The following is an 11677-nucleotide window of genomic DNA, read 5'->3' as shown; positions in this document are numbered from 1 at the left end:
GAGATGCTAATGGGCTTATAACCATAGTATACAGCATGTTCTGATGGACATCTGTCTAGCTAGAACCATTTTCAGTTTGATTGGTGAGTCTGCTGTGATGTAATGAGCACTATAACTGAGCAAATAACTCGACAGACCATTTATTAAACAAAATTAACTTTTTTTTCTGTTCACAAGTTTTCACAAGCAGCTTACAATTTTCTTATTTGTTATTTTGAGCTATCCACCAAATATTGGTTTAGCTGAAGTTTGTTCATGAATAATTCATTGAGCGTATTTGATATGCAAACTTTTAGCTGAATTATGTAGCTTTGATTGGACACAATGGCAAATGGTACTTTTATATTCCCTGATTGGATGAGTGTAACTCTTTTGAATGAAGACTCGTGTTTACAATTTCGTAATTTGCCTCTCACATGTATTTTCCAGTGGCATTGAAGAACCACTGTTTCCATGATCATTTTTTGCCAATAAATGTATATATTAAAATTCAAGTGAACACACAAGGGTCATGAGCATTGCCAAAGTGAATTCATTTAGGTATTTAAGTAATAAACACAGTAGTGTTTTTGCACAATTTGGCCTACCCTATTGGTTACTAGGGAACATCACTCCTGTTGCATGGCAGGTGCATTTGTTTTGCTGCTTGTGTGCGTGTTTTGGAATCAACACCACACATTTATTGTTTAGCCCTTGGGAGAAAGTGCACTGTGTGTAGCTATTAAAGCTTGAGTTTTGAATGATTGGTTGCAAGCAATAGCCATGACTGCGTACTGCCTTTCTCAGATGACCTGACAGAGTCAGACAAAGCTGGATTTGATAACCTGTTGAATGGTGTGATAATATCAGCACAATACAACTTCGGTGATTGAAGAACATATTAGATACTTCTTAATTACACTGATTTCAGTGAAATGCTTAAATGCTGCAGCAGAGCAAGCTGTGGGAAAGGTCTAACTAAGGTATCTTTACCATAATATCGGAGAACAATCTTTTAATGTATTTATCCTTGCAACACTGTTGTGAGGTAGGAAATTGTTATATCCTCATTTTACACATGGGAAACCAAGGCACAAACAGGAAAATTTTCAAAAGTGCCTGGGTCTCTTAGGAGTCAAAGTCCCCTCAAATTTCAATGAGATGTAGGCTCTTAGGTGCCTAAGTCACTTAGGATGAAATTTTCAAAAGTGTCTAAGTGACTTAGGGCCCTAAGTTCAATTGAAAGTCAATAGGACATAGGCTTCTACAGGCCTGGTTTTTTCAAGGGCATGCAGGTGCCCAAAGAAGCAGATAGGTGCCTTGTGGAATTTTCAGAAGAACCACTTACATACTTTTGAAAATCCTACTAGGTGCATCTCTCCTTTTACAGATGCCAAAATATTTTTGAAAATCTGTTGCTAAGTGCTTAAGTCGCTTCTGAAAATTTTACCCAGAGACAGAGGATCTGGGCCTTAGTGTCTCTGGGTAAAATTTTCAGAAGCGACTTTAAGCACTTAGCGACAGATTTTCAAAAATATTTTGGCATCTGTAAAAGGAGAGATGCACCTAGTAGGATTTTCAAAAGTATGTAAGCGTCCAAGCCTGTGGCAGCTCCCCCGAGACACAGGATAGCACTCTAACCACTGGACCACGCTCCTCAGCCAGACAATGAAGCCCAATGGTCTTTCGTGATTAATGTAGATGGTCATGTGTAGGTTAAGAGTAGCAGGTATTCAACAGCATAAGCAGAGCATATTAAAAGGTGCATGCTTGCTAATATGTATTTCCAGCACACCTTTTATTGTAGTTCATGGGACAAATGCACCACAATTTTATTCTATTTGTTTATGAGGGAAGTAGATGACTTTGTGGTAAAATCACAGGCGTATGAATCAGGAGAGTTGGACTCTGGTCCCAGTTCCCCACAGACTCAGTGGGGACCTTGGGCATATCACCTAAGACTGGATATTTAGAAACAGCCTCCAATACTGCAGACAGATCTGTGCACCTGCACCAACCACTCACACTAGTTCAGATGTCTAAACACCTGACCTCATCCTAATGCATTGATCTTTCAAACACTTGTGTGCTTACTGAAATTTACATAGGAGTTGTCTAATCCTCAACACACACACATGCTTAACTTTGTCTTGTGGGGTAAGGTCTTAAGTTGTTGGAGGAGTGGGGCCTAAATGGGTGCACATGCAGGAGCAACATATTTCATTACAACTTTGGGGGCCAGGATGAGGTCTAGCTAAAATCAAGGCCTTTATCTGTCCATGTCTGTTTCCTTGTCTCTGAAATGGGGATAATAATATCTACCTAACATGGCGCTGAGGGCAAGTTTATCCATGGGACTAGAGTGCTTTGAGAGGGACAGTGGAAAGATTTAGTGAAATGGGGGCTATAGCAGGTGCAGCTAAGGTGTTGCGGGCTGCAGTGAGGGGATGTATTTCAGGGATCCTGGGATGTGTGTGTGTGGGGGGGGGGGCTGCCAGGATAAGTGGGGGCTGATGGGGTACATGGGGTGTGGGAGAGACATTTGGTGGTCTGTGTGTGTGTGGTGGGGTATATCGGCAGGGGAACTTTAAGGAAGATGCCCCTCCCTGCCCATATTTCCCTAGCACACAGGACCCCAAAATTCTTTAATCTGAGCCTGGTCTGATTTAAAGCCCATGAAAGTCAACAGGAATCTTTCCATTGATTTCAATCTGCTTTGGATCAGTATGTTTGATCCAAACCACTTCTAGGTTTTTCTTTAGCCAAATCAAAGCCTTTTACAAAGAACCACGGCCTATGCCTTGTGCAATAATCGGAGTTCTCCTCCAGCCGTGAGCCCTTCCTTCTCACATTACTTCCTTCACAGCCAGTGCTATCCATGTTTCATACCTCCAACAGCTGAAGAAGTGAGCCACCAGGGGGCAATGATAATAGCAATAAACATAGAGTAATTATTCTCACATTAGGTCCAAAGTATAATAACAAAATGTAATAATTAACATTCTAAACCATAAACTGATCATATAAATGCCCAGTGCCTTACTCGCAGAATTTCTAATAAGAATGATGAACAAGATTTATGCAGATTGTAATAGATTCACTGGCAAGTCTGACTGGAAGAGGCTTTCGCCCCCATAGCACATCTGTGCAACTGCAAGAGTTATTTTCACATTGATTTCAATGGAAACCGCTGCGTGCTCAGAAATTTTGAAAGTCAGAACACTTATTTAGGCACCTACATAAAGATTTAGGAGCCTCAGCTTGTACCTAAGCCAAGATTTTCAAAAGGGACTAGTGATTTTGGGTGATCAACTTGAGATGCATGATTTTTAGTAGATGGGTGCTTAATTCTTTCTGACACTCAGGTCCCTTAACCAGGGTCAGATTTTCAAAGGTATTTAGGTGACTAAGGTTGCCTCCCATACAACAGTTCAAATGGGGAGAAGTCTGTGGATGACTGCAGCACCTCCCACACCCACACATGAAGGGTAGGGAGCAGATGGTCCCAGTGATGAGGGTCTGTAGCAACGAACTTCTTTAATTTGCTTTTTAGTGTCTGATTTAAGTGGTCTACCAATCCATCTGTTTGGGGACCGAAATTCGGAGATAACTGCACAACTCCTTTAGTACCTGGGACAGAAAGCTGGTTCCCTGATCTGCTGAGGGTCTCTGTTGGTAGGCTGTCATCTCTGAGGGGGGTTAAGGTGGCCAGACAGCAAGTGTGCAAAATTGGGATGGGGTGGGGGGGTAATAGGAGCCTATATAAGAAAAAGACCCCAAAATTGGGACTATTCCTATAAAATCGGGACATCTGGTCACCCTAGTGCAGGGCTGAGGTAGAGGTGTTTTAGCCCTTCAGCTCAGGCACACTTCAGTCCTATCCCTTCTGGGGTGTTAAGGTCCAAAGGAAATTAGGAACAACAACAAAAACCCACAACTCAAAACTGGGTCTGATGAACCTTTCGTGGTACCCCACCCTTCTATTCAGGAGTTGTCTCCAAACACCCTGTGCTTCTACTGATCCCCCAGGGACTGGTCATCCTTTTTAGCAGAGTCTTATTGGGCCAGTAAAATCCTTGCAGTTTTAAAAAGCTAGAGGTGCTTTAGTTATTAACATAGCTAAGGACATTGGTTTTTTCATGGTATTTTTAATCCTTTAAAAACATTTGTCCAGTTTAATCTAAATGTATAAAATAACATTAGTGGAATTACGCCGGTATAAACCTGGAGAAATGCAGTGATGAATCACTCCCTTGTTGTTTCCTGTTGTATGGAAAGGACATGTGCAGCCACCACTTCCCACATTGTGATGGTCCTTGACAGAGCACATTTATAAGAGCTTCATACCACATATTAATTCAAAAGACATTCCACTAAATACATTAGAGTGTTGGTTACCTTCCCAGAAAATGAGTGTAATTTGGGTAATACCTGGTATCGTTGTCAGGGACCACAATTTTTTTTACTAGTGCACAAAGCATTCATTGTATCTGGACACCTTCCCAAATCTTTGAGAGTCTACTATTATCCACAGCTGCATACCTGGCTTGGGTTATATAAACTCTGCCCTAGTTCTCAGTGCACTGTAGTGATGCTGAAGTAGGAATACTGAAGCAAAATGGAATACATTGTCTACTTATTCATTTGCATGTTAGGACCCCGAATGTTCTTCCAGCCAAAACCAATTTTAGACACAGATAAGCCCTGGGTGTGCCTCTCTTTTCAGAGCTCCCATAATCTAGAATTACTGTGGCGTTTAGATGTTGCTTCTGATTATTAGAACTGGGAGCATTGGCTGTTGGGAGTCTGAAAGGATAGGAAACAGGAAGGAGGAGGAGGAGCTGAGGAGGCAGAATGAGAGTTACAGAGCGTGCAGCAGCAGCTTGGTAAAGAGGTCTCCACTTTAAAAATAAAGTCCTGTTGAGGTTTGTTAGTACCTTGCCTGGTTGATACAACAATTACCTAAAATAATAGACTGGCCTGATTTTACATGCTGGTTGTGGAATTCAAGAGGAAGCAACTCCCTATCCAATCTCTCTTTCCAGGAGTCAGACCAGGACAGAGTGGGATTCATGGCTTAGGGTATGTTTGTGCTGCAATGTGAGGTGCTACGCTGTCTATGCTGCAGCACAAGTAGACATACCCAAGATGGCTTTAATCTGGCTAGATCAGGTATCAACAGCGGTGAAGCTGGTGCAGCATGGATAAGATGCCCCAGTATGTAACCAGTCTCCCATGCTGCTACGGCTTCACTGCTGTCGGTTGCCCAAGCTAGCTAGATTAAAACTAGCTTGCACTGCAATCACACCCCCAAATGCAGTGTAGATAAGGTATACAAGCCCCACCCTGGGGCTGAACAGGTTAAAAGGCAATACTGGACCCAGGTAACCCTGCCCCTCCATAACTGCCAAGCATTCTCTGACTGTGAGGAGTGGGTTAAAAGGAGCTCAGAAGCCCAGACACCCGGTGGTGGATAGGCTGCATGAGGGAGGAATCCTCCTCCAAGAAGCTAGACAGCAAGTGAAGCTTGAGAAGTGATCATAGAACAGGTCAGGCCCCTAGCCAAAGCCTTCTCCAATCACACCCCTTTGAGAAATTGCAGGGCCCTGCTGTTCTGCTCTCTTTTGGTTGTAAGGTGATTGACTGAGCTATGGGGCCATGCCTCACATCTAGAGGTAGGAAGTAGCCCAGGGAAGTAACTGAGACTCACTTCAGGGAGGAATCTACCAGTGTCACTTCCCATAGGGTCCTGGGCTGGGACCCATTGGAAAGGGAGGGCCTGAGTCCAGCTACCAAACCCTCTTAAGGGTCTAGACACAGGTGTGAGTGGAAAGCCAAAGATCCCTTAAGATCAGGAACAGGTACTTCTGCCACACTGATTGAGAGGTGTGGTCAGAAGTTGCTGCCTGGCCTTCTGAGCTTCTTATTGCACATACCCTCAATCCCCTCTGTAAACATACACACACCTACTATTGCTTGGACAGCACCGTGCTGCTGTGCACAGGCCAGTGGACTCAGGGCTGGTCGCCTAGGGCGCTGGGATTTGGGGGGCGTCATTTTCTTCGGCAGCGACCGCGGTGGCCGGATCTTCGGCTGTCCCGGTCGCCGCCAGCATTTAGGCGGACGGAGCTGGGGCAGGGCAGCGCAGGGAGCAAGTAAGGGGGAGGGCATGGCACGCAGGGGAACTCCCCGCCCCAGCTCACCCCTGCCCTGCCTCCCCCTCGAGCATGTTGTGGCTGCTTCACTTCTCCCGCCTCCCAGGCTTGCGGCGCCTAAGCTGATTGGCGCTGCAAGCCTGGGAGGTGGGAGAAGTGAAGCAGCCACGGCGTGCTCGGGGAGGAGGTGGGGCAGGAGTGAGCTGGGGCGGGGGGGGTACCTCAGGGCGGATGGTGTGGGGTGGAGAGCTGCCACAGGGGGGGCATCCTTGCACCGGCCCCGAGTGGACTAGTAGTCAGGATACCAGAGTTCTCTTCCCACCTCTGTCACTGACCTGCTGTGTAATCTTGAGCTTACCCACTTCACCTCTCTGTGTCTCAGTATGGATAATGATCCCTTTTTTCCTTTGGCAGAGCGTTGAGATTTATGGATGAAAAGCCCTTGAGAAGGCAGCCACAGTTCTTTTCTACATGCTTTACAAGTTGAGAAATAAGCTCTTTTAATATGTGGATAATGATGAAACAACCATCTCATGTATGTCTTTGTCTGAGGTGTGAGAAAAATATTTATGAAATGTTTTGCTACTCAACCAGCTGACAGATAATAACTGTTAATATCTAATCCTTTATGGACTGCTGTAGTAGCTGTCATAATGAGTGAGGCTTAAAACAGAAATATTGATTCTTGCCTCAGATTGGACAGATTTTGGTCTAGGAACAATTGTATTGACAGATACTTGTCTCAGGAGACCTTCAGTAGTAAAGAATAAGTACTTGTCTCCTCTTGTCAACTATGACCTCTCCCGAAAGAGTTCTAAATAAGGGTGAATGCAGGCAGATTTTGCACATTCATATCTTATCCAATGAACTGATGATCTTTTACTTAGTAAGTGAGCATTAGTCCTTCTAACCTCTAGGATTAGAGGGTCATCAATCCAAATGATTGCAATTCCAGAACCTCTGGCAGTGTCTGCTAAAGTGATACGGGTGACCCGTTTAGCAGGTATCAATCTAATGGCAGTTTTTGCTCCCTAACATCTGCCAACCAAGCTCAAATTATTACTTAAGTCCATAATTGTTAGCCCTTGTGTTTAAATGGTTTTTAGTGAGGAGCAGCACTCGAGCCTGATGGCCTCCAGCCAAACCACGTCGTGTCAGATCTCACAAGGCAAGCGTGGCAGGGCTGAGAAAGCAGCTGGACAAATGATTGTTAAGGAACACCTGGGTACTGCAGGAACTGGCCCAGTCAGTGGTATTCTTTCCTATATTCCCTCTAAGCCAGTTCCTTTGAACCAACATCCTAGCAGGGTAATGGTATTAAAAGGTTCTCTGTTGCTGGAGGTGTTGTCTTTCAGATGATCCTGACCCCTTCTAGCCATTAAAGACTCAAAAGTGCTTTTTGTAAAAGCAGATGTGTACATCCTACTTTGCTGACCAAACTGCAATTCTAAATTCCTCTCACAGTGAGAAAAGAATCTCGTATTCTTCTTCACTTGCTTTCACTTCTTCTGTGTGATGTTTCTGCCCTGTTAAACAGCTGCAGTACGTCATTCCAGCAATGGCTGCACTTCAGTGGTGGGGGAAAGTGAACCCTATACATCATTATCTACTTTAAAGGGCTATTATTATAGTAGTAATAATAATGTTTAGCTTTAATAAATAATATTTAGCAGTTTTCATCTTTATTTTCAAAATACCCCTGTAGTGATGGGCGTAAAAACCTAGATAGAATAGAAACTTTAAATAGCATCTAAATCAGAATTAAGACTCAGTTCTTGGCTCTCATACCTGTACTCAAACCACCTGCAGCTTAGTGAAAGTACCATTTGTAAAGGACATATGTTTCTGCTTTTCTCTTTCTTCCTGTAGAAAATTTAGAGTAGCATGATATTAATTTGCCTTTCATTTGAGAAACCTTATTTTAATAGCGAGGCTGATGAAACAAAAAATATACTGTCGGACAGCATCAGTATGTGGTTCAAAAACTTTTGGGTTGTTGTTAGTTTTATGATTTGTGGTGCTATGCAGATAAGTAAGAAGACATTTACTGCAAGGGCTCATTGACACTTAGAAATGTACCAAAATAACTATTTCAGAATAATTATTCCATATTAGATATTTCACTATAAACTCCCCTTTAGACAATCTTATTGCAATGAGCCTTACTTCTGGTATAGCTTAATCCAATTCCAAATCAGAAAAAGAAATTCTTATTACTGAATAAGGGTACTTAAGCACTTTGCTGGATCACGGTTCAGGTGAGTCAAAAGAAGAATTCTGTCACCCTGCTTGGCTAGTTGAAAGGTTCAAGAGATAGGGTACATCATTGTCTTTTATATTCTAAAGGGTTTTTTAAAGTTATTTCTATAGACAAGGTCTTTCAAAATTCTGTAGAACCCTATTAAATGCAGTAGGAATTTTCCATGAAGTTTGTTTCTGATTCATATTTATTTAAAAATATCAGACATATGAGTTGGAGTAGATAATACAGGGAACTGGTTTGGAACAGAGGCAAAAATAGACTTTTTTTGAAAAAAATTCTCATGCATAAATTGATGTGAAAAAATTTCCTTGATTTAGATATTTTTTCTTTTAAGGAACAACTGTTCAGTTTCAGGAATTATTTTGCTTCTTATTATTCCCATTTGTGGTTTTAGAACACATTTTTGATAGCTTGAAGTTTTTTTCCTGCAGACTTAGTTAACTGATAGTTAACTGAATTTATTCCTGTCTTCCAAGCGTGGGGCTTAATTAATAATGCTAAAGTTTCTCTCTTCTTCTTTTTCTCAAAACACTTGAGAAAATCTGGGCCCTTCTAAAGACCATTATAATCTTTTTGCATCATACTTATTATTCATAAGACTTCCCCACTGAATGGGAAGAAAGGCCATTTTTGCAGCTGTGAAGGATTTTAGACTACAGAGGACTAGAAAATGGAAGGTGAGCGGATATAGAAGTTAGATCAGGAAAATGTAAACCAGCAAATAACAGGCTATTCTGTACAGTGTCCTATTTAACAGGAGAATAAGTAAGCTGTGATAGGGAATATACAAAAATCAGAAAGTTTAATTTAGATGTAGATGGATGTTAATGACTCAAGTCATTTTCAGAGAGGGGATAAAACAACTTCAGTTTTGCCTTAGAAAGCTATGTGACTGGTGCAAATTTTAGAAGAGGTTTACATTGCTTAATAAGGAAAGGAAGGAAGTCGTAAATCAGACCTTTAGCATCCTAAATAGCTCCATTTTGATGATCTTAGAATTATGCAACCTCCACTGAAGTCACCCAGAGTTTTGGGTGCCCAAAGTGCAGGAAAGTGCCTGTACCAGTGTAACCCACACACCTCCTGGTTGTGGTGCTCTGTCCTCTCTAGTGGCACCGAGATCACTTAGAGATTAATGAGTGTGCTACAGACCTAGCTAAGAGCCATGTAGCAGAGGCTCATGCATTTAGCTCCAGAGATCACAAGTTTGATCCTGCCCACCAAAGGCCAGCATCTGTTGGTGCTACAAGTGGGGGCTCGTCCAGGATATCAACTGGGAAGTCTCTGATGCTTGGGATGTGCTCCCTCAGCTGGGAGAACTATGTAACCCACTTACCCATATACCTCCTGGGTGTGGTGGTCTGTCCCCTCTAGTGGTACTGAGCCCACTTAATGAGTCTGCTACAGCCTTACCTAAGAGCCATGGGACTTTTGGCTCAAGAATTTAGCTCCATAGGTCCCAGGTTTGATCCCACCGGCCGACAACCAGAGTCTGCTAGTGATACACCAGCACACAAGAATCACTGAAAATTCTGTGTTTGTTGCAAAGATATAAATAAAATTTATTATTTAGCAGTGAAACAAGCCACAAGTATAATGGGCCAAATTCAGAACTGGGCTACACAGAAACTAAGCCCCATTTCTTTCCTATGTGTAATTACAGGAAGCTCAATATAAAGTTTTCAGAGTTGGTCCAGCTAATCCAGTTAGTTATGGAGCCCAGAAATCCAGCACTCATAAACTACAATTAGTAATTGGATTTGTTTCCATCTTCCAGTTTTTTAAAACTATGATTTGGGGTGGTAAAGATGGAAAAACCCAAACCTCTATATCCCATCAGGCACACCTAATTTTGGGAAAATAGTGATCAGGTCCATGTTGCTCTCTGATTATAGCAGCTGCCTGAGGGATATAGAGACCTAGGCATTGCCAAGCCACTCATCTCCACTGGCCTCAGGTTTTCTTAGCCTAAAGTTGAACTGGGTGGCAAGAAACTAACATGTGTAAAGAGATGATCATATCTATTACACACACAAAAATTCTTCTCAGTCATGCATCTCTGGGCCACAATCTATATTCAGGAAGTGAGAGATTGCTGTCAATTCCATATAGCACTTTGCACTGCTTTGTTTGCTTAACATGTCCCTTCTTTGAAATTCACAGGCTGGATGCTCTGAACCTCTCTGGATTTGCATCTAGTTATAATGCTCTTTTTTTCCCCCAGAATAGCTTTGTCTTATCCCTTTTACCATTCACACCTGGTTTCACTCTTTGTAAAGTTCTTTCACGAAGGGAGCTTTGTGAGTGGTAATCTGCACATTTGCTATTTTACATATTTCCTATTTATTTCTACGGTGGAGAGGAGAATACTGTTTCACACTACAAACCGCTTCAGTCTACTAAGGCCAAATTCCGCTCCCAGGTACATGTCCAGAGCTGCCATCAACTCTGATAGGAGCTGTGTGTGTGCATCCAAGGGATGAATCCAGCCCTAAATTAGAGAGTTGCATTGAGTGCATTTTATTAAGGAGACCTTGGAATTCTTGTTCTTTTCAGTTTTATACTTGAAGTTCATGACCAGGAAAATTATTGGGCAATAACTGTAGAATTATTAAAATGAAACTATCTTCTCCAACTGGCTTATTTTACAGTGTAGCCGAGGGACTGGCAAAGCTTAACTTTTCTAAGGTTATAAGTTTTAAAGTACTCTAAAACTTTTCTAAAAGTTATAATGTTTTATAAAACTAAAGGAGGGTAATGAGAAAAGTTTTTCTGTCCATGGGTAACTACTCTGAATACAAGAGACATCTGATTAGCTAACTAAGACATGATCTTGATCCCATTTGAGTTGAAAGGGAATTTTACCATTTTCTTTAATAGGAACAGGATTGGGCCCTTCATTTCCCATCTTATGCAACTATAAACTCTAATAAATCCTGAAATCCACAGCTCTTGGTGTAGCTGAGAATCAGGTCCAATGCAGGCATATATAACTATGAGGTCATCTAGGTCATCCCCTGCCATTGCAGATTTTTTCCCTACAGTATATTTTTTAGCACTTTGTCCAGTCTTTTTAAATGTCCCCCAATTGCTTCCCCAATTTCTTTAGGGGATTATTCCATAATCTAGTAGATTCCACTATCAGCAAGTTCCCTCCCCCCCATAGTTAATATAATTTTTTTTCTTAATTTTATCCCATTACTTCTAGTTATGCCCCCTTGTAGCATCTAAATACTTTACACTTGTCTTTTACTATCATTGCTGTCTTTCTTTTTGCCAA

Source organism: Mauremys mutica, chromosome 6, assembly GCF_020497125.1.
Source record: "Mauremys mutica isolate MM-2020 ecotype Southern chromosome 6, ASM2049712v1, whole genome shotgun sequence".
Classification (NCBI taxonomy): domain Eukaryota; kingdom Metazoa; phylum Chordata; order Testudines; family Geoemydidae; genus Mauremys; species Mauremys mutica.
This window is presented reverse-complemented; position numbering follows the sequence as displayed.